Here is a 24,146-nt window from a genome sequence, read left to right on the forward strand (position 1 = left end):
ATATGAGACAGACAGTTACTACGGGTGTGATCAAAGTATTGCACAAGAAGTTTGCTGAAGCTGGCAAGATCACCAAGTCTGCCAAGAAAGCTCAGAAGGCTAAATGAATATTGTCCCTCATACTGCCTCCTGTCTTAATCAATGGTGGAACAAATGCTCTCAGAATTATTTGTCTCAATTGGCCATTCAAGTTTAATAATAAAAGACTGGTTAATGATAACAATGCATGGTAAAATTTTCAGAAGGAAAGAAGAATGTTCTATGAACCATTTTTTGAGTACATGGTAATTTCAAGTTATTAGTTTATTAGCTTTTAAAATGGGTACTTTTTAATGGAAATAAATAGACCAAAAATCTATCACAGAATTTTGAGATCCATTAAAACAAAGATTAGTGAGAAAAAGAGCCTGAAGCTGTGTGTTTTCACTCTGCACTATCTAAAGAATTTCCCCTATGCTTCTTGGGGCATAGTGCAAGAAAATTTATACACAAGCTGAGAGGACCAGACCTGAAGAAGTCCACATCTGTACCATCGCTTAACACAGAGTACTTAGTTGACAAGGTACTAGTCACAGTGTTACCCTTGCATGTCCTGTACAAATTGAGGAAGTTCCTTTTGTGTACTGCAGCTCTGGGACTATGGCTGTTGGTACTATAATACCTGGAATAATTCAACCCACCATGGGGAACTGGGGGGCCTTATCTGCATTACTCTGCCCTACAATAAATCCTGAAGGGAGTCCTGTATGGAAGTAAATGAATCATAACAGCTATAATGAAAACGTGGCAGTAAAATTCACTAATACAGCAGATTCCCAAAAGAGAAACAGAACAGAATCTCATTTACCATGACAGAAAGCTACCTGAACACAAAGATAAATAATAAGAGATGTAGAAAGGAACAGAATATTTCAAACTATCCATAAGCAATCAACAAAATGACAGGAGTTGGTTCTTACCTCTAAATTTTACCATGAATGTCGATGGATTAAAGTCTACAGTCAAAAGATATAGATTGGTCGAATGGATAAAAAAACAAGACTCAGAATCCAAGATGGCTGAACTGGCAGAATACATGCTGATTTTGACCATGGTAAGATACCAGAAGAAACATCTCCTAGGGGAAACTTGGAGAGAAGTTTGCAGTGGAAATTTAACAGAAAGGATTGAGATGCCATACACTGTGTGGACAGTATAAACACTCTACAGCAAGCAAGGCACCATTAGCGACTCCCACAGTCAGGGGCTAGAAGACATACCATCTTCTTGGAGTGAGGTGAGAGGAGATTGTGGCAGCCTGTGTCACTGGTAATACTGCATGAAGGATAACCTTGTGAACCACACTGACTCTGAGTCTGGCCTGGAGTGCTAGTGAGAGGCAGCATGCCCACCTAAACCATGAAGAAGACCACATTTTTTCTCTATATATCTCCGCAACAACACCTGGCAAATAGCATGGAGGAAGCACCATCTTAAATAACAGTAGTAGAGGCTGCAGTTGCTCATGTAAACACTCACAATTAGGGAATTGATCAGATAAATCTGTTGCCCCATTGATTTTGAGTTTGGCCTGGAGGTTTGGCAACAGGTGGGACATCAATGTAAGACTGTGAAGACCTCTTCTACACACACTATATTACAGGTGCCCAGACTCAAAATGCCAAGGCTGAATATCAACAAGAAGATGACTCTGGGAATGCCTTTGCTGTCTCTGGATGGAGCAGGCTCACAAGGCTGTGAGTGGTTCTCCTACTGACTGAGACTGTGGAAGCCCTATTTGCTATGAGTGTGTGAATTCTGTTACTGCATGATAGGGCATGGGTAGTAGCTGAGCATTTGGGCAATCACTGTGGCATCACAGGCTCAGAGTTCCCTGAATGCCTGGAGTGAGTCATTGCAGAGGGTTCCATGCTCACACTGAGGACTGCACAGATCCTTTTGTGGCTCATGTGCCTGCGTGCATGGTATGGGTAGCCACTGTGAGATAACCCTGGGCATTGATCATCTTGGCAGAGGAGGTGAGGCTGTGATCACACCAGCCAACATGATCATATCCTCCCAAACTGCTGACAGTAGAGATCTACCATGCCCAACTTGGGTGTCATCCTGAACTCTTTATGCACACTGGAGCACTAAACAGAGATCCCTAGCCCAATGCAGCACATGCCTCTAGATATCAACTTAGGAGCACACACTCCTCTAAGCCACAGAGGTATAGCTCAAAGGTAAAACCCATCAGTGGAAGAAACCAACAAGTGTTTCCACAAATGTCTAAAAATAAATGTGGAAATGAAAGAAACAAGAACAAGGAAGACAACATGACTCCCCCAAAGGAACACAACAACACTCCAATATTAGAATGTGAAGACAAAGAGATTGATGAAATGACTGAAATGGAAACACTCAACAAAGTGAAAAATCAATATACAGAATGGGATAAATTTTTGCAAACTATGCAACTTACAAAGGATTAATAACCAGGATCTATAAAGAGCTCGAGAAAAATAAAATAGCAACAAAACAAATAATCTAATTAAAAGTGGACAAAGTGGACTAATCCTCCGCCTTGCGGTGCCGGCACACCGGGTTCTAGTCCCGGTCGGGGCGCCAGATTCTGTCCCGGTTGCCCCTCTTCCAGGCCAGCTCTCTGCTGTGGCCAGGGAGTGCAGTGGAGGATGGCCCAAGTCCTTGGGCCCTGCATCCCATGGGAGACCAGGATAAGTACCTGGCTCCTGCCATTGGTTCAGCGCGGTGCAGCGGCCGCAGCGCGCCAGCTGCGGTGGCCATTGGAGGGTGAACCAATGGCAAAGGAAGACCTTTCTCTCTGTCTCTCTCTCTCTCACTGTCCACTCTGCCTGTTAAAAAAAAGTGGGCAAAGACATTAACAGGCTTTTTTCAAGACAGGAAATTCAAATGGGCCTCAAACATACGCAAAAATGCTCAGGATCATGAGTCATCAGAGAACTGCAAGTAAAAATAACAATGAGGTTTTACCTCATCACAGTTAGAATGTACATCAACTCAAAATAAAAAAAAAAAGCAATAAATGCAAGTGAGGATGTTTGGAAAAATGTACCCTAATACACTTTGGGTCGAAATGTAAACTAGGGGCCAGCGCTGTGGCACAGCAGGTTAAAGCCCTGGCCTGAAGTGCAGGCATCCCATATGGGCACCGGTTCTAATCCCGGCTGCTCATCTTCCAATCCAGCTCTCTGCTATGTCCTGGGATAGCAGTAGAATATGTCCCAAGTCCTTGGGCTCTTGCACCCATGTGGGAGACCTGGAAGAAGCATCTGTCTCCTGGCTTCGGATTGGCACAGCTCCAGCCGTTGCGGCCATCTGGGGAGTGAACCATTGGATGGAAGACCTCTCTCTCTGTCTCTACCTTTCTCAGTAATTCTGTCCTTCAAATAAATAAAATAAATCTTTTTTAAAAAAGGAAATGTAAACTAGTACAACCATTATGGAAGACAGTGTGGAGATTCCTCAGTAATTTGAAAATAGGTTTAGCATGCGACCTAGCCTTCCTATACCTGGAAAGTTACCAAAACAAAATGAATGAGCTTATGAAACAGTTTTCGGTTTCCCCACGTTCATAGTAGTTCAGTTCACAATAGCCAACATATGGAATCAACCCAGATGCCCATCAACTGATGACTAGATAAAGAGAATGTGAGATATATATATATATATATATATACACACACACACATATATATATATATATATATATATATTCATGTATGGAATTGTACTCAGCAATTAAAATAAATGAAATCTTGTTTTCCAACAAAGTGGATTCTACTAGAATTCATTATGCTTAATGAAATAAACCAGTCTCAAAAAAATCAAATATAGTATGTTTTCTCTAATATGTTGGAGTTAATACAGAATATAAAAAATGTATAAGAATGAGTCAGGCATCTTTCAATATGATTGTCATTTTTATCCCTTGTTTATACCCCTATGAAGTTGTGATCTTCCTATTTTTTACTTGTTGAATATTATGGTTAGTGTTGCATTAAGCCTGTGATTATGGAGTGGATTAAGATTATATCTTTATAAAAGTTAATGAAAAGAAAATAAGGGAGGGAAGGGGGTAGACTTGGGGAGGGAGGTAAGCATGGTTATGGTCTTAAAAATGTACCTGTGAGGGTACAGTTCGTCTACCACTGAGTTTCATTGTATATCCGAATGCAGAGATTTGCTGATGTGATGAATCCTGTGTTCCTTCAGTCCCTCCCCACTATATCCAAAGCCTGGATTTTTTTAAAAGATTTATTTATTTATTTGAAAGTCAGAGTTGCAGAGAGAGAGAAAGAGAGGCAGAAAGAGAGAGAGAGAGAGAGAGGTCTTCCATCGATGGTTCATCCGCTGGTTGGCCACAACAGCCAGAGCTGTGCTGATCGGAAGCCAGGAGCCAGGAGCTTCTTCCAGGTCTCCCATGTGGATGCAGGGGACCAGGGACTTGGGCCATCTTGTACTGCTTTTCCAGGCCATGGCAGAGAGCTGGATTGGAAGCTGAGCAGCCGGGTCTTGAACCGGAGCCCATATGGGATGCCGGTGCTTCAGGTAAGTGCATTAACCCACTGTGCCACAGCGCTGGGCCCATGGATTTTTTGTTTCATTTTCAGTGTCAATAATGACAGAGCATCATATTATCACTGCATAATCTAGGTCAAATCTTAATTTAAATGTTTTATTTGATGGATAACATTTTCAATGGAAAATTTAATTCTGGTCTTTCTAAAAAGTTGGAAATATTTCAGAGTTTTTGGATTGTCTGTGATAATTGAACATAAGCTAAGATACTCTGAAATAACCAGTCAGGCTGAGAAGATTTGGCAGGTTTTGAAAGTTAGGATGATTCGGATCTGGCTAAAAAGCCCATGAGAGTTTCTCAGGCATGCAAAGCCAAGACACTGTGGCAAAAAAAATGACGTAAATGAAAGATCTCTGTGAATAAGATCCCAGTGGCAAGAACGGGCCATCAAAGAATGAGGTACCTTTCTTTGAAGGGAGGAGAAAAATTCCACTTTTATTATGGCCTTGTCTAAATAATGTTGGAGTTTGTGAAATCAAGAGCCTTCCATAGCCTTGGCAGCTCGTGACAAGAGCATAACGTGATTACTGACATCATAAATAAGATTGCCGATTGTTAAATCAACAACAGGAGTTACTGTGCGCTTACTTCCCATGTAGGATCTCTGTCCTTAATGTGTTGTGCTATGCAAATTAACGGTAAAACTAGTATTCAAACAGAACTTTATACTTTGTGTGCCTGTGTGGGTGAAGTCTATTGAAATCTTTGCTTAATATATACTAAGTTGATCTTTTGTAGATAAAGATAATTAAAAATGAATCTTAATGAAGAATGGGATGGGAGAGAGAGTAGGAGATGGGATGGTTTGTGTGTGGGAGGGTGGTTATGGGGAGAAAAACCGCTGTAATCCAGAAGTTGTACTTTCAAAATTTATATTTATTAAACAAAAGTTTTCTTAAAAAAGTACCTGTGAAATGCATCACATCTGTTCTATTTATATTACTAAAAATACATAAAATACAATTAAAAGAAACAAGACTTAAACATGTGTTCCCTAAAATGAAAACACAACACATTAAAGTATGTGGGATACTGCAAAACAATAATTTATATTTATAAGTTAAAATTGTTAAAAATAGATTTGAATTGAACAATCAGGAACTTAGGTAAGTGAGAACAAACCAAAACTCTAATTAGCAGAAAACAAGAAATACCAAGAATCTGGATATATACAAATGATTTTGAAGCTATCAATGCAGAGATCAACAAGAAAATCTTTTATTTTACTTTTAAGTTAAAAAGCATTTAATGCTATCAGATAAAAACATGATGACAGCTTTATATAGTTCAGTCCTTGCATAGTGAAAAGGGAAAACTGTTGCTAGCAAATAAATGTATTATTGAGATTGTAAAAGATTTATTTACCACATAAAAGTAATGAAAAGGAGAACGCATATTAAATTATTATGAACCTTTTATAGACAAATTAGTTAAATGCCTTTTGCATTTTGCTAAAGAAAAATAAAACATGTGTCTTTTTAATTCATAGTTTAAAGTCGACAGTGATGTGGTACAGTGACCAGAGTTTTGCTATCTACAGATTTTCTATAAATAGCTTTATCTTTTCCTTGTTAATCATTCTTATTATGACTGGATTTTATTTAGCAGTGATGACCGAGGAGGAAAAATCTTTTGTTAACTACTGAGTTGAGTGAAAACAGTAACATAAATTAATGATGGGTGCTAAACTTACCATTTCTCAAATTTAAAAGATGGAATATATTTAACTGTATTAATGTATTTTTTCAGGAGTTCAGCATATAGTTAAGCCCCCAAAATATTGTTTATGAAGTGTTATGTGAGTTTATGACTCAACTCACTGTGACTTACTTTTGAAATGGAATATATTTGACACTGAAGGAAGCAAATGAAGTCTAGCAAAATTATATGAGACTAAGTTGCTCTCTCAGAGTTGCCCATCTTGATTTGGAATTCATACTATTCTTAGTTCTTGACTAAACTGAAACAAACAGTTCTAACTACATAGCACTTCTATAATGTATGAAAATAGAATTATAGTTAAGATGAGGCTGCTTCACTGATGGGCCTGTTCCTCACTCTGTCATAATTATAGTTATAAATGTGAAATTGATTCCAGAAATTCATATTTCCACCAAATTCATATAACTTTTAAAATTTTTTTGCTAGATATGCTCTTGCTTATTAGGCCTGTTAAAATATAATCTTTGAATTAAGTAAGGGAAGCTATATAAAATAATCATCAATTTGATATGCACTTCACTTTGAACATTCTTTAACAAAACACCAAACCAAATCTTTGTAATCAAACTCTATTTTTTTCCAGTGGGCTTTTATTGAGCTAAAGAAACAAAAATCCAGATTTTACTAGTAATCTTTTCTGAGGCTTGTAACCTCAGTAGACTGTGGTCCATAAATGTGTACATACAACCTAACATATCCCAACAAAAAGAGAGACCCACTGGAACATTTGACAATTAACAGAAAGCCAATTTTCCCTTTTCCCAAATGTTTTCAAAGTTTTGAGTTCCCACTGTCATTTCTCAGTGGAAGTGGTCCCTTGTGGCTAGGGACATTAGAATTTTCTCCCAATTTTACCAAACAAAAAATAATATTCAAGTCTCTCTTTTTTAATATTTTATTTGAGAGATAGAGTTGCAGACAGAGGAAGAGACAGAGAGAAAAGTCTTCCTTCAGGTGGTTCACTCCTGAAATGGCCTCAACGGCTGGAAATGCGCCAATCCGAAGCTAAGAGCCAGAAGCTTTCTCCCGGTCACCTGTGTGGGTGCAGGGGCCCAAGCACTTGAGCCATCTTCCACTGCTTTCCCAGGCCATAGCAGAGAGCTGGATGGGAAGAAGAGCAGTCGGGACTCGAACCAGAGCCCATATAGGATGCTGGCACTGTAGGTGGAGGATTAACCTACTGCGCCACAGCACCGGCCCCAATAATTTCAAGTTTCAAAACAAGGAAGTCATTTTGTTTTCTCCAGACACCCTTCCCCCAAACCATTGGTTAAAATACAGCAGCCTGGGCCAGCGCTGCAGCTCCCTAGGCTAATCCTCCGCCTAGCGGCGCCGGCACACCGGGTTCTAGTCCTGGTTTGGGCACCGGATTCTGTCCCGGTTGCCTCTCTTCCAGGCCAGCTCTCTGCTGTGGCCAGGGAGTGCAGTGGAGGATGGCCCAAGTCCTTGGATCATGCACCCCATGGGAGACCAGAAGTACCTGGCTCCTGCCATCGGATCAGTGCGGTGTGCCGGCCGCAGCGCGTGGGCCGTGGCGGTCATTGGAGGGTGAACCAACGGCAAAGGAAGACCTTTCTCTCTGTCTCTCTCTCTCACTGTCCACTCTGCCTGTCAAAAAAATTAAAAAAAATAAAAAATATACGGCAGCCTGTATCTTTTTTTTATTTTATTTTTTGACAGGCATAGTGGACAGTGAGAGAGAGACAGACAGAGAGAAAGGTCTTCCTTTTGCCGTTGGTTCACCCTCCAATGGCCACCGCGGCTGGCACGCTGCAGCCGGCGCACCACACTGATCCGATGGCAGGAGCCAGGTACTTATCCTGGTCTCCCATGGGGTGCATGATCCAAGGACTTGGGCCATCCTCCACTGCACTCCCTGGCCACAGCAGAGAGCTGGCCTGGAAGAGGGGCAACCGGGACAGAATCTGGCGCCCCGACCGGGACTAGAACCCGGTGTGCCGGCACTGCAAGGAGGAGGATTAGCCTAGTGAACCACGGCGCTGGCAGCAGCCTGTATCTTAATAACCCAGTCCTACCCCTGCTCTTGCCTTGCCCAGCATTCTCTACTGGATAATTTAAATTCACTTCTGTTGGAATCTGTCAGTGGAGGGGCAGAGTCCAGGCGCCAGGCTAGCTCCCTCTGACCTCATGAACTGTTATAACCTTTGGACACTTAACTCTTTACCCCAAAGATGAGTTATTAGATCAGAGGAGAGATTTTTCTTTGGGAATTTAAAAAACTATCTTTAGGGATATAAAGATCTATAGGCTCACCAAAATCCACTTAAGTTTACCAAAAAGCTGACCTCACTTCAGTTCCCACCAGGCCAATAATTTTGTTTGACAAAAGTATTTGGCAAGAAATTGATTTCATATTAACAATTTTAAAGATACATAGAACGTTGAAAAAATAGCAAATTAAAATAACATTGCTTAATTCTTAAGAACTTATTTCATCTTTTTGTTGCTCATCTAGCAGATCAGGAGTGTGGCTAAAGGCAGTTTCTGATGAGGTTATGAGCTCCCAAATTGTTTATAAATCCTTAGTGCAGACACCCTCCCTGTAGGGGCACAAAACCCTCTCTCTCACCCCTATTGAGAAAAAAATAGGAAAAGAAAAAAAAAAACCTAAGGTGATCAGAATGAGATGTTTTGATTCCAACAATTGATACTAAAGGCTTTGTGCTAAGTTGACTTGGTCTAACCGTGCCTGATGATATCAAAGCAAGAGTCCAAGGAAAGATGCTCCCATCTCATTCTGAAAACATAAACTGGTAACTACCACACTCCTCACCCCCAACTTTTTGTGCCAACCCATGTTATGATGCTTGGATCAGACTGAAAATAAGCTATATTTAGGTTTTCCTTTCCCTTACTTCTTTCCAGAAAGATCTTAGAATGAACTTGCCGCATTCCCAAGGGAAAGACAAGAAAGCTGTTTTTCCCATCAGAACACATGGGGAGACAAAAACCAAAAACAGGCCTGAGGCAGCATGGTGTGTAACAGTCCATAATCCATTACACAACTATACAACCATAAGCCAAACCATGAATTGGGTGCAGTCTTTGTATTAAAAATAAGGACCAGTTCTCACTCAAATGAACCACACTGGAAAAATATAACCATTACTGAAAACAAAAACAATGTTGGAAACAATCTGAAAATAATTCCAATAACAATGTTGAAGAATCCTCAAATAAAAAAAAAATTTAAAAGGAAAAAGACCCAGTCATTAGAGCATCTTTCCATTTAGCAATTTCTATTCAAGACTCAAGCACCAAAACTGGACAGCTGGTTCTGTAAGACTGTTTCCAATAATGGTGTCCCAGACAGTCTAAGTGCCACTCCTCCTCAGAAGCTGTACTTCAGTAATACTTTCCATTTTAAGTCTGTGCTTCAAGAGGGACCCACAGGCACGTGGCACCAGGCATAGCAGTCGGAAGTGTAACCAAACTCTTGAAACAAACACTGGTAGCCATATTTTCGAATGTCTGAGGAAACTTGGAAGTCCACTCGCTTTTCAAGTTTCAAATATATATATATATATATATATATATATATATATATATTTACTCCACAAGTATCATCAACACAAACTAAATAACTCGTGACTGGAGAAGCACAGACTTTGGAGTTGGTGACCCATTTGTCTGTTTCAGTGTCATACTTGAGAATGTGCCCTAATCGACTGATGCCTTTAGAACAAACCAAGACATAAATTATAGAACCAATGGATGCATACTTTACTGCCAAACTTTTCTAGGGCATTGGTGAAACCATATTCCATTCACTTCATTTAATATCATGATATTCTACATTGTCCTGAACACCTAAACCGTTCTGACTGCCCAGGAAAATGCCTTGTCTTTTACAAAAAACAGCCCATGATTCTTCCTGGCCTCAATCATCGGACACAGCTCTGTCCATGTTTTGGTGCTAGGATTGTAATCACAGGAATTAAGAACTCTTCTAGAGACGTTTCCTAAACTTCCATCCTTCACACACACAGATGAGGCCATTGGTTTCCACCATCTCATGACTGCAGCACTGAATCAGCATGCTGAACATGGCATGCCAGTTTTCTCTTCTAGTGTCATAGCACTCAATTAGATACAGAACTGAATTTCCTGCTTTGGAACCTCCAGTTGCATACATTTTTCCCTCTGTAGCACAGTCAGCAAGGCTGTCTCCAGATATTGGAGTGCTTAGTTTTGAATGGAGAATATTCTTCACTGCTATGTTCATTCACTTTATGGGGAAAAGCAGAGATCCACAAAAATGTATAGTACATTGTTCCCCTAAGAATGCACACTGTATCTCTTTGTTTCTCAAAAGGGCAACTGATGTCTGTCCAGTTTTTTTTTTAACTTTTATTTAATGAATATAAATTTCCAAAGTACGGCTTACGGATTACAATGGCTTCCCCCCCATATCGTCTCTCCCACCCTCATCCCTCCCCTTTCCCACTCCCTCTCCCCTTCCATTCACATCAAGATTCATTTTCGATTCTCTTTATATACAGAAGATCAGTTTAGCATACATTAAGTAAAGATTTCAGCAGTTTGCTCCCACACAAACATAAAGTGAAAAATAATAGATGATTTTTTAAATGATGATGAAATCAGATCAGACCTATTGTCATGTTTAATCCCAGTGAGAGTCAAGTTGGGAATTGATAATTTCTTCTTTTTTTTACAGAAGATCAGTTTAGTATATATACATTAAGTAAAGATTTCAACAGTTTGCACCCCCATAGAAACACAAAGCGAAATATACTGTTTGAGTACTCATTATAGCATTAAGTCTCAATGTACAGCACATTAAGGACAGAGATCCAACATGAGGAGTAAGTGCACAGTGACTCCTGTTGTTGACTTTACCAATTGACACTCCTGTTTATGGCATCAGTAATCTCCCTATGCACCAGTCATGAGTTTCCAAGGCTATGGAAGCCTTTTGAGTTCACCGACTCTTATCTTGTTTAGACAAGGTCATATTCAAAGTGGAGGTTCTCTCCTCCCTTCAGAGAAAGGTACCTCCTTCTTTGAAGACCTGTTCTTTCCACTGGGATCTCACTCACAGAGATCTTTCATTTAGGGTTTTTTTTTTCTTTTTTTTTTTTTTTTGGTTTTGTTTTGTTTTGTTTTTTGCCAGAGTGTCTTGGCTTTCCATGCCTGAAATAATCTCATGGGCTTTTCAGCCAGATCCGAATGCCTTTAGGGCTGATTCTGAGGCCAGAGTGCTGTTTAGGACATCCGCCATTCTATGAGTCTGCTGAGTATCTCGCTTCCCATGTTGGATCACTCTCCCCTTTATTTATTCTATCAGTTAGTATTAGCAGGTACTAGACTTGTTTATATGCTTCCTTTGACTCTTAGTCCTTTCATTATGATCAATTGTGAACTGAAATTGATCACTTGGCCTGGTGAGATGGCATTGGTACATGCCACCTTGATGGGATTAAATTGGAGTCCCCTGGTATGTTTCTAACTCTACCATTTGGGCAAGTCAGCTTGAGCATGTCCCAAATGGCACATCTCTTCCCTCTCTTATCCCCACTCTTATGTTTAACGGGGATCACATTTCAGTTAAATTTCAACACTTAAGAATAACTATGTATTAATTACAGAATTAAACCAGTCATATTAAGTAGAACAGACAAAAAAAACTACTAAGAGGGATAATGTATTAAGTTGTTCATTAACAGTCAGGGCTATGCTGATCAAGTCACCGTTTCCCATAGTGTCCATTTCACTTCAACAGGTTTCCTTTTTGGTGTTCAGTCAGTTGTCGTCGATCAGGGCGAACATATGGTATTTGTCCCTTTGGGACTGGCTTATTTCACTCAGCATGATGTGTTCCAGATTCCTCCATTTGCAACAAAATGGAGGAATATGTCCAGTTTTAACCTATTGTTCACAGCTAACACACTTGAAAGTAGTCCTTTAAAGTAGAACTCAAAGTTGCTGAACCCAACCTTATTGAACAACTTGTGGAATTTGCTTAAAGGCCAGAATTTCTGTGACTAGCAACCATGTTCTGTCCTTGCTAGATGCAGCAACCAGTACCAGACTGAACATGTGAAGAAAATGCTTGTTGATTTTTTGAAAGAAGTAGATGCTTCAAACTGTCTTGGCAAAGTGTGCTAGCGGAGTGTCTGGACTACCCTGAATTGAAAGCAACTGCAGATTACTTTATTCATCAGCATTTTATCAAAGTTTACAAAACTTATGAATTTCTCCAATCTTATGTGAAGCACATAACACATCTTCTCATCCAGGACACTTTGTGAGGGCAGTGGATCAGGAGGCTGAAATAGGATGAACATAGTCGCCAGCCATTTAAGGTTGATACCCATGCTAAGGTCAGGCTTTATCTTATATCACAGTATTTCTTAAGTTAAAATAGCACAAGCTGAATCATTTATTCAAGACAATCCTGAATGACTTAAGATGGTGATAAGCAGGATGAGGTACCATCTTCTATCTCTAGAGGATTGAGAAGAACTCTTAGATGGCACACGTCATAGAGGAAAGAAACAAAACTATCACATAGCCACATTTGGAGGCTTCCAAACACAGTCTTGTAAATATTTTAACCCAAAAGATTACAGCTGGATAGACATACGCTTTCTACTGAAAAAATGTTTAACTTAGAAAACTTTTACTTACTGTATACAAACTTCATGCATTTCATAAATATAGACTTAGGAACATAGTTATTCTTTCTACTCTACCCTCCTCTCACTTTCACTCCCATCCTTCTTCTTTCTACCTTTTCTAGTCCCATTCTTATTTTTTTACAAAGATCTGATTTCAGTTAACTACATACTCATAAGATTAATCCTAGACTAAATAGAATGTTCAACATATAATATGAAGAAAAACGAATAAAAACACTGTTCCTCTACAGTCAAGACAGGGATGTTCAAAATCATGACATCCCAAAGTGTCCATTTCACTTCTATAGATTATCTTTTAGGCACTCTATTAGTTACCACAGATCAGGGAGAACGTATTTTACCTCTGTTTTGGTGACTGACTTATTTCACTAAGTATAGTGGTTTCCAGTTGCATCCAGTTTGTTGCAAATGAGAGCATTTCAATTTTTTTTGACAGGCAGAGCTAGACAGTGAGAGAGAGAGAGACAGAGAAAAAGGTCTTCCTTCCTTCCGTTGGTTCACCCCCTAAATGGCTGCCACGGCCGGTGCACTGCACCAATCCGAAGCCAGGAGCCAGTTGCTTCTTCCTGGTCTCCCATGTGGGTGCAGGGCCCAAGCACTTGGGCCATCCTCCACTGCCCTCCCAGGCCACAGCAGAGAGCTGGACTGGAAGAGGAGCAACTGGGACAGAATCTGGCACCCCAACAGGGACTAGAACCTGGGGTGCCGGTGCCGCAGGCAGAAGATTAGCCAAGTGAGCCACAGCACCAGCCAAGAGTATTTCATTTTTTAAAACCACAGTGTAATATTCCATAGTGTACACACAATATAATCTCTTAATCCAGTCTCCAGTTGATGCACATTTAGGTTGATTCCATAAACATTAAGATACAGATCACTCTTTCATATGCTGTTTTCTTTTCATTTGGGTAAATACCAAAAAGTGTGATGGCTGGATCATATGGTAGGTCTATATTGAAATTTCTTAGGTATCTCCCTACTGTCTTCCACAGTGGCTGCGACAATTTACATTTCAGCAGTGGTGGATTTGAGTACCTTTTCCCCCACATTCTTTCCAGCATTTCTTGTATTGCTTTCTGTATGAGAGTCATTCTAACTGGGGTGAGGTGAAACCTCATTGTGGTTTTGATTTGCATTTCCCTTATGGCTAGTGATGCTGAGCACTTTTTCATGTGTCTGTCAGCCATTTGAATTTCCACTCTTGAAAATGCCCACTGAAGTTCTTTGTCAATGTCTTAATTGGATTGTTTGTTTCGTTGTTGAGTTTCTTGAGCACTTTATAAATTCTGAGTCCTTTATCATTTTCATAAATTTGAAATATTTTCCCATTCTGTTGGTTGTCCTTCACTTTGCTGTTCTTTTTTTTAGAAAAGGTAAAAGACCATTTTTTTGCCAGAATAACAAATAACAAAATAGGAATAGTTCAAATAAATACAATTAGAGATGAGAAGGCATTAGAGTGCCATCACAGAAATACAAAAATCTATGAACAACTATATGCTAACAAGTTGGAAAATATCAAAGAAATGGATTAGTTCCAAAACACATACAATTTATCCAGAAAAAAATGAAGAAAATAACACAAATCTAATAAGATTTAAAAAGTGATTAGTTCTCTTCTCACAGAATAGCCTGAGGCTTGATGACTTTACAATTGAATTTTACAATACATTTAGATTAAAATCTAACAGGAAGTGGGAAAGATGGCAGAATAGGAAGGGAGCACACTGATAGTCCGGGGAGAGACAGTTTAATAACAGTGGAGATACTGCAGGTTCAAGGAAGAGTAGGGGAAGAAATAGCAGAAGAAACTCTTCCAGAACTAGTGATTCACAGTGGACCTGCGTGGAGAGCGTCGGAGCAAACAGTTCGGGACACCAGCGGCAGACTCAACACACCAGCGCTGGAACTCGAGGTGAGCCGAACCTCAATAGCCCGAGACACCGGCAGGCAAGCGGAAAGAGGAGACTAGAGGGAATGAACCCGGAGGGAAAAGTTCACCAGGCTAACTAGCAGAGAGAGAGAGAAAAAAAAAAAGTGACTGATACCGACACGGGTTTCTCTTTCTCAGCTCACCTCTCAAAGGCGAGCAAGACAAAGAGCAGGCGCCATCTTGGACATACGTCAAAAGCAGAGCGACCTCAGGTCTGCACCGGCCCTGAGCATAGCAGAAAAACCTGAATCTGGGCGGGGTGAATTAACAGGAGATTAGGACCTAGTGAATTTGTGGTGCTACTGAACTGAGACTGTGAAAAAAGAGACGGTGGGGGTGAGAACTCACGGAATTCACGTGAGTACTCTCCAGAGACGCTACAATTCCGTAACTTTGGCAACCCAGTGGGAGACTGAAGGAGAATTTGAGCCCACTCTGAGGGCAGAACAGATTCCCTGTGTGGTCCTTGGGAAAGAGCTTTTGATCTCTGGCTCCTGTGGCTATATCATTTGCCTGCTAACTACCTCCAACTTCGTTCAGCTGTGCAGAATTACTTCTCTTTTGAATCAAAAAAAGAGAGAGAGAGAGAGAGATCTACCACGCCTAACCTGGGAGTGTCACCTTTGTCACACCAAACAGAGCTCTCAGGCCACACCCATCTCAAGCCTCTAAGGCTCCTTCAAGAACAGACAGTCCACTTAATCTAGAGTCATAGTATAACAAGAAAAAGCACCACAGTGAAGAAACCAAATATCTCCAATATGCCAAATAAAAAATGCAAAAACCGAGGTAGTAAAAACAAGGAAGTCACCATGACGCCCTCAAATGAAATCGACACCCCAATTCAAGATTATGAAGATGATGAGATAGAAGAAATGAAAGAAGCAGATCTCAAAAAATTGATAAGAACATTAAGAAGTTATCAAAAACAAATTCTTGAACTACAGAAATCCTTAATGGACAAGATAGAAAATCTCTCTTGTGAAAATGAAATATTAAGGAAGAGTCAAAATGAAACGCAGAAACTAGTAGAAGAGGAAACTGTGATAGTGATGAGAAATCATAATGAAGTGAATTCAATAGATCAAATGAAAAACACACTAAAGCGCCTTAAAAACAGAATGGGTGAAGCAGAAGAGAGAATATCGTACTTAGAAGACAGAGAGCAGGAAAGGATACAGTCAGACCAAAGAAAGGAAGAGGAAATTAGAAATCTAAAACATATTGTCGGGAATCTTCAGGATACTATTAAAAAACCCAACATTCGGGTTCTAGGAGTTCCTGAAGGCATGGAGAGGGAGAAAGGATTAGAAGGCCTTTTTAGTGAGATACTAGCAGAGAACTTTCCAGGTTTGGAGGACAGAGAAATCCTAGTACAGGAAGCTCACAGAACCCCTAATAAACACGACCAAAAGAGATCCTCACCACGACGCATTGTAATTAAACTCTCCACAGTGAAACATAAAGAAAAGATCCTAAAATGTGCAAGAGAGAAACGTCAGATTACTCTCAGAGAATCTCCAATCAGACTCACAGCTGACTTCTCATCAGAAACCCTACAAGCTAGGAGGGAATGGTGAGATATAGCCCAGGTACTGAGAGAAAAACTGCCAGCCCAGAATATTATATCCTGAAAAGCTCTCATTTGTGAATGAAGGTGAAATAAAGACTTTTCATAGCAAACAGAAATTGAAAGAATTTGTTGCCACTCGTCCAGCCCTGCAAAAGTTGCTTCAAGATGTGTTGCACACAGAAACACAGAAACACGGTCATCAATATGAAAGAAGGTAAAGGAAGGAAAGCTCACAGCAAAAGATCACAGGGAATTCAAAGCATATATTAGAACTTATCTTTGGCAAATGGCAGGGCAAAGTTACCACTTATCATTAGTCACATTGAACATTAATGGCCTGAACTGTCAAGTTAAAAGACACTGATTGGCTGATTGGCTTAAGAAACAAAACCCATCTATTTGCTACTTACAAGAAAAATATCTGTCCAACAAAGATGCATACAGACTGAAAGTGAAAGGCTGGAAAAAGATATACCATGCCAACAGAAATGAAGAAAGAGAAGGCGTAGCCATCTTAATATTGGACAACATAAACTTTACCACAAAAACTGTTAAGAGAGACAAAGAGGGGCACTATATAAAGATTTAGGGATCAATTCAACAGGAAGATAAAACGATTATCAATGCATATGCACCGAATTACAGGGCACAGGTTTATTTAAAAGATTTGTTAAGGGAGTTAAAGGGAGACTTAGACCCCAATACAATAGTACTGGGGGACTTCAATACCCCACTCTCAGAAATAGACAGATCAACAGGACAGAAGGTCAAAAAGGAAACAGTAGATTTAAACGACACTATAGCCCAAATGGATCTAATAGATATATACAGAACTTTCAATCCTACAGCTAAAGATTTTACATTCTTCTCAGCAGTACATGGAACCTTCTCTAGGATTGACCACATACTAGGCCATAAAGCAAGTCTCAGCAAATTCAAAAGAATTAGAATCATACCATGCAGCTTCTCAGACCATAAAGGAATGAAGTTGGAGATTAGCAACTCAGGAATCCCTAGAGCATACGCAAACACATGGAGATTGAACAACATGCTCCTGAATGAACAATGGGTCATAGAAGAAATCAAAAGAGAAATCAAAAACTTTCTGGAAGTAAATGAGGATAACAGCACAACATACCAAAACTTATGGGACACAGCAAAAACAGTGATAAGAGGAAAGTTTATATCAATAGGTGCCTACATCAAGAAATTGCAAAGGCACCAGAAAGTTGAGTTTACAGTTCAACTCAAGGATCTAGAATATCTACAGCAAACCAGACCCAAATCTAGTAGGATAAGAGAAATAATTAAAATCAGAGAAGAAATCAACAGGATTGAATCCAAAAAAACATTACAAAAAATCAGCCAAACAAGGAGCTGGTTTTTTGAAAAAAATAAACAAAATTGACACCCCATTGGCCCAACTAACTAAAAAAAGAAGAGAAAAGACCCAAAACAATAAAATCAGAGATGAAAAAGTAAATGTAACAACAGACCCCGCAGAAATAAAAAGAATCATCAGAAATTACTACAAGGACTTGTATGCCAGCAAACAGGGAAACCTATCAGAAATGGATAGATTCCTGGACACATGCAACCTACCTAAATTGAACCAGGAAGACATCGAAAACCTAAACAGACCCATAACTGAGACAGAAATTGAAACAGTAATAAAGGCCCTCCCAACAAAGAAAAGCCCAGGACCAGATGGATTCACTGCTGAATTCTATCAGACATTTAAAGAAGAACTGACTCCAATTCTTCTCAAACTATTCAGAACAATCGAAAAAGAGGGAGTCCTCCCACATTCTTTCTATGAAGCCAGCATCACCTTAATTCCTAAGCCAATAAAAGATACAGCATTGAAAGAAAATTGCAGACCAATATCCCTGATGAACATAGATTCAAAAATCCTTAATAAAATTCTCGCCAATAGAATGCAACAACACATCAGAAAGATCATCCACCCAGACCAAGTGGGATTCATCCCTCTTATGCAAGGATGGTTTAATGTGCGCAAAACAATAAATGTGATACACCACATTAACAGACTGCAGAAGAAAAACCATATGATTATCTCAATAGATGCCGAGAAAGCATTCGATAAAATACAACACCCTTTCATGATGAAAACTCTAAGCAAACTGGGTTTGGAAGGAACATTCCTCAATACAATCAAAGCAATCTATGAGAAACCCACGGCCAACATCCTATTGAATGGGGAAAAGTTGGAAGCATTTCCACTGAGATCTGGTACCAGACAGGGATGTCCACTCTCACCACTGCTATTCAATATAGTTCTGGAAGTTTTAGACAGAGCTATTAGGCAAGAAAAAGAAATAAAGGGATACAAATTGGGAAGGAAGAACTTAAAATATCCCTCTTTGCAGATGTTATGATTATTTAGGGGATCCAAAGAACTCTACTAAGAGACTATTGGAACTCATAGAAGATTTTGGCAGAGTAGCAGGGTATAAAATCAATGCACAAAAATCAACAGCCTTTGTATACATAGACAATGTCATGGCTGAGAAAGTACTTCTAAGATCAATCCCATTCACAATAGCTACAAAAACAATCAAATACCTTGGAATAAAGTTAACCAAGGACCTGAAGGATATCTACGATGAAAATTACAAAATCTTAAAGAAAGAAATAGAAGAGGATACCAAGAAAAGGAAAAATCTTCCATGCTCATGGATTGGAAGAATCAATATCATCAAAATGTCCATTCTCCCAAAAGCAATTTATAGATTCAATGCAATACCAATCAAGATACCAAAGACATTCTTCTCAGATCTGGAAAAAATGAAGCTGAAATTCATATGGAGACACAGGAGACCTCGAATAGCTAAAGCAATCTTGTTCAACAAAAACAAAGCCGGAGGCATTACAATACAAGATTTCAGGACATACTACAGGGCAGTTGTAATCAAAACTGCATGGTAATGGTACAGAAAAAGATGGATAGACCAATGGAACAGAATAGAAACAGCACAAGTCAACCCAAACATCTACAGCCAACTCATATTTGATCAAGGATCCAAAACCAATCCCTGGAGTAAGGACAGTCTATTCAATAAATGGTGCTGGGAAAATTGGATTTCCACCTGCAGAATCATGAAGCAAGACCCCTGCCTTTCACCTTACACAAAAATTCACTCAAGATGGATTAAAGACTTAAATCTATGACCTGACACCATCAAATTATTAGAGAACATTGGAAAAACCCTGCAAGATATAGGTACCGGCAATGACTTCTTGGAAAACAACCCAGAAGCACAGGCAGTCAATGACAAAATTAACATTTGGGATTGCATCAAATTGAGAAGTTTCTGTACTGCAAAAGAAACAGTCATGAAAGTGAAGAGGCAACCAACAGAATGGGAAAATATATTTGCAAACTGTGCAACTGATAAACGGTTGATAACCAGAATCTACAAAGAAATCAAGAAACTCCACAACATCAAAACAAACAACCCACTTTAGAGATGGGCCAAGGACCTCAATAGACATTTTTCAAAACAGGAAATCCAAATGTCCAACAGACACGTGAAAAAAATGTTCAAAATCACTAGCAATCAGGGAAATGCAAATCAAAACCACAATGAGGTTTCACCTCACCCCAGTTAGAATGGCTCACATTCAGAAATCTACCAACAATAGATGCTGGAGAGGATGTGGGGAAAAAGGGACACTAACCCCCTTTGATTGGAATGCAAATTGGTTAAGCCACTATGGAAGTCAGTCTGGAGATTCCTCAGAAACCTGAAGATAACCCTACCATTCAACACAGCCATCCCACACCTTGGAATTTACCCAAAGGAAATTAAATTGGCAAACAAAAAGATGTCTGCACCTTAATGTTTATTGCAGCTCAATTCACAATAGCTAAGATCTGAAACCAACCCAAATGCCCATCAACGGTAGACTGGATAAAGAAATTATGGGACATGTACTCTATAGAATACTATACAGCAGTCAAAAACAACAAAACCCTGTCATTTGCAACAAGATGGAGGAATTTGGAAAACATCATGCTGAGTGAATTAAGCCAGTCCCAAAGGGACAAATATCATATGTTCTGCCTGATCAGCGACAACTAACTGAGTACCAAAGGGGAAAACTTTTGAAGTGAAATGGACACTATGAGAAACAGTGACTTGATCAGCTCTTGTCCTGACGGATGATATACAATGTAATACTTTATCCATTTTAGTATTTTTTTGTTCTAGTACCATTGGTTGAACTCTGTAATTAACACTCAATTATTCTTAGGTGTTTAAATTTTAACTGAAAAGTGATCCCTGTTAGGAATCTGGGAAGCATTATGCTGAGTGAAATTAGCCAATCCCAATGGGACAAATACCACTTGTTCTCCCTGATAGGTGACAACTAACTGAGCACCAAAAAGGACACCTGTTAAAGTGAAATGAACACTAGGAGAAACTGTGACTTGATCAGCCCTCACACTGACTGTTGATGAGCAAATTAACATGTTATCCCTCTTAGTATTTTTTTTGTTTGTTCTACTGAATACTTTTGGTTGAATACTGTAATCATACACAATTATTCTAAAGTGCTAAAACTTATCTGAAAAGTGATTGCTGTTAAATGTAAGAGTGGGAAGAAGGGAGGGAAGAGATGTGCAATTCGGGACATGCTCAAGCTGACTTACCTCAAATGGTAGACTTAGAAACATACCAGGGGATCCCAATTCAATCCCATCAAATTGGCATGTACCAATGCATCTCACTAGTCCCAGTGATCAATTTCTGTTCACAATTGATCATAATGATAGGACTAAGAACCAAAGGGATCACATAAACAAGAATAGTGTCTGCAAATACTAGCTGATAGAATAAAAAAGGGAGAGAACGATCCAACATGGGAAGTGAGATACACAGCAGACCCATAGAATGGCAGATGTCCTAAACAGCACTCTGGCCTCAGAATCAGCCCTTAAGGCATGCGGATCTGGCTGAAAAGCCCATGGGAGTATTTCAGGCATGGAAAGCCAAGACACTCTGGGGGAAAAAAAGAAAAACCTAAATGGAAGATCTCCATGAGTGCGATCCCAGTGGAAAGAATGGGTCATCAAAGAAGGAGGTACCTTTCTCTGAAGGGAGGAGAGATCTTCCACTTTGACCATGGCCTTGTCTAATTATGATCAGAGTCGGTGAACTCAAGGGGCTTCTATAGCCTTGGCAGCTCATGACAAGAGCCTAGGGTGATTACTGATGGCATAAACAAGAGTGTCAATTTGTTAAGTCAACAACAGGAGTCACTGTGCACTTACTCCTCATGTAGGATCTTTGTCCTTAGTGTGCTGTACATTGAGATCTAATGCTATAACTAGTACTCAAACAGTATTTTTCACTTTATGTTTCTGTGTGGGAGCAAACTGTTGAAATTTACTTAATGTATGCTAAACTGATCTTCTATGTTTAAAGAGAATCGAAAATGAATCATGATGTTAATGGAAGGGGAGAGGGAGTGGGAAAGGGGAGAGTTGCGGGTGCGAGGGACGTTATGGGTGGGAAGCCATTGTAATCTATAAACTGCACTTTGGAAATTTATATTCAGTAAATAAAAGTTAAAAAAAAAAATTAAGGAGGGGCTAGAATACTTCCCAAGCTATTCCAAAGTTTTATAAAGGTTGGAGCTCTGCCAAACTTGTTTTGCAAATCCAACATTACTCTCATACTAAAATTAAAGGCACAACATAAAAACAAAATTACCTACCAATATTCTTGATGAAATTAGATGTAAAATTCTCAACAAAATATTCTCAGACAAAATGAAACAGTTCTTTGAAATATCAAATATCAAATGTGAATTGGATTTATCCCAATAGTGAAAGACAGGCTGATTCACCATTCACAAATCAATACATATATCAACAGGATAAAGAAGAAAAGCACATGATCATCTCAACAAATGCAGAAAAATGTATTTTAAAGCTACTTGTGCAACAAAGGATTCATGTCTAGAATGTGTCCATAGTTCCCAAAGCTCAACAACCATCCAACCAATGGAAAACATGACTGATTATGCATTCATCAAAAGATTAACTTCATATGGCCAAAAAGTTTATGAAAATATATTATCACTGGTCATCTAAAAAATGAAAATGAAGACCATGAAGATCTATCACTTCAGTCCTGTTGGAATGATTATTACCAAAGAGAAATAAAAAGTGCTGGCAAGAATGTACAGAAAGGTGAACTCTTAGACACTATTGGTGGGGATGTGAATTAGTACAACTGCTGTGGAAAACATTGCAGAGATTTCTTACAAAGCAGAAATAAAACTGTCATATGATCTGGCAATTCCACTACTGGGTATATATTCAAAAGACATGAAATCATTTTGTCAGAGATATCTGCTGTACTTTGTTATGGCACTATACATAACAGCTAAGATACGGAATAACCATGTTATACATCATCAAATGAGTGTATAAAGGAAATGTTTTATATATACACAATGGACTGTTATTCATAAATTAAAGAGAATGAAATCCTGTCATTTGCAGCAAAATGGATGGAAGTGGATGAAATTATAAATGAAATAAGCCAGACACAGAAAAACAAGTACTGCATGATCTCTGTCACATGTGAAGTTGAAAAACAAAAAGCAATAAACAAAAACTCTCAATCTGAACACATAATGGTGATTGCTAGTGGCTGGTAAGGGTGAGAGGTATAGTGGTGGTTTGGATAATGGGTATCAAATCACAATTAGAATGAAGGAATAAGCTCCTAGTGTAGTTGGGTGACTACAGTTCATAATAACCTAGAATTTATTTTATGAACAAATAGAAGAAAGGATTCCCACACCTCCAATCATAAAGTAATGTCAAACTAGTGGAAATGTTGATTAGCCTGATTTCATCAGTATATATTGTATTGAAATATCACAACATAGCCCAAATTTGTATGATTCTTGTTAATAAAAAATTTTAAAGTGCTAAACTTTAAATGAATGGATGCTAGAGAGTAACTCAGTGGCATATGAAAATAAAAAATACTTCTAATAAAGATGAATACACAGCAAATATTCATGCCAGTATTAGTGTAATTTGGATTTGTAATACAGCCTTTATTTATATGAAATTTAAAGGACAATTCATGCAATTAATTACAAACTTAGGTTAATATTACATATTATATATTAATGTATAATTAATATAAACCCACTTACACATAGTGTAATGTGGAATGATGTAATTTGTGACACCAGTTACATAAAGGGATGGAATGGAGCTGTATAGGAAAAGAATGCTGTACAAAATCAGTTAGCTGTATAAATTTACAATTTATTATAACTTTACAATGTTTTCTTCAGTCACCATGAAGGCTCCAAAATGCAATAAATGAAAAATAATGCCATTAAAAAAGTTCAAATAAACAGAAATGATGGCAGTAATGGAGATAATGGAAGAATTGGAGCACAAAAACCATAAGACACATAGTAAACAAATAATAATTTCATAAGTTTTTTTTCTTGACAGTAATTAAATGTGAAGTGATGAATCTATGTAAAATATATAGATTGGCATAAGAGATTAAAGCCATCATCCAAATATATTTCTGTCTACAAGAGAATTAGACCTAAAGACACTGAAAG

The 24,146-nt window shown here is 38.9% G+C and overlaps 1 protein-coding gene and 2 pseudogenes across 1 annotated transcript in view; 2 read left to right on the plus strand and 1 right to left on the minus strand.

Moving 5' to 3' along the window:
• Positions 1–24,146, plus strand: part of FAAH2 (fatty acid amide hydrolase 2) — a 203,728-nt gene that overhangs the window by 54,566 nt on the left and 125,016 nt on the right. The gene's annotated exons all lie outside the window — the stretch shown is intronic.
• Positions 1,224–10,677, minus strand: LOC149119617 (kelch-like protein 7 pseudogene; annotated as a pseudogene).
• LOC127484958 (kelch-like protein 7 pseudogene) lies at positions 12,221–12,982 on the plus strand (annotated as a pseudogene).

The sequence above is a fragment of the Oryctolagus cuniculus genome, chromosome X, assembly GCF_051225735.1.
Source record: "Oryctolagus cuniculus isolate XC-2025 breed Fujian yellow rabbit chromosome X, ASM5122573v1, whole genome shotgun sequence".
NCBI lineage: Eukaryota > Metazoa > Chordata > Mammalia > Lagomorpha > Leporidae > Oryctolagus > Oryctolagus cuniculus.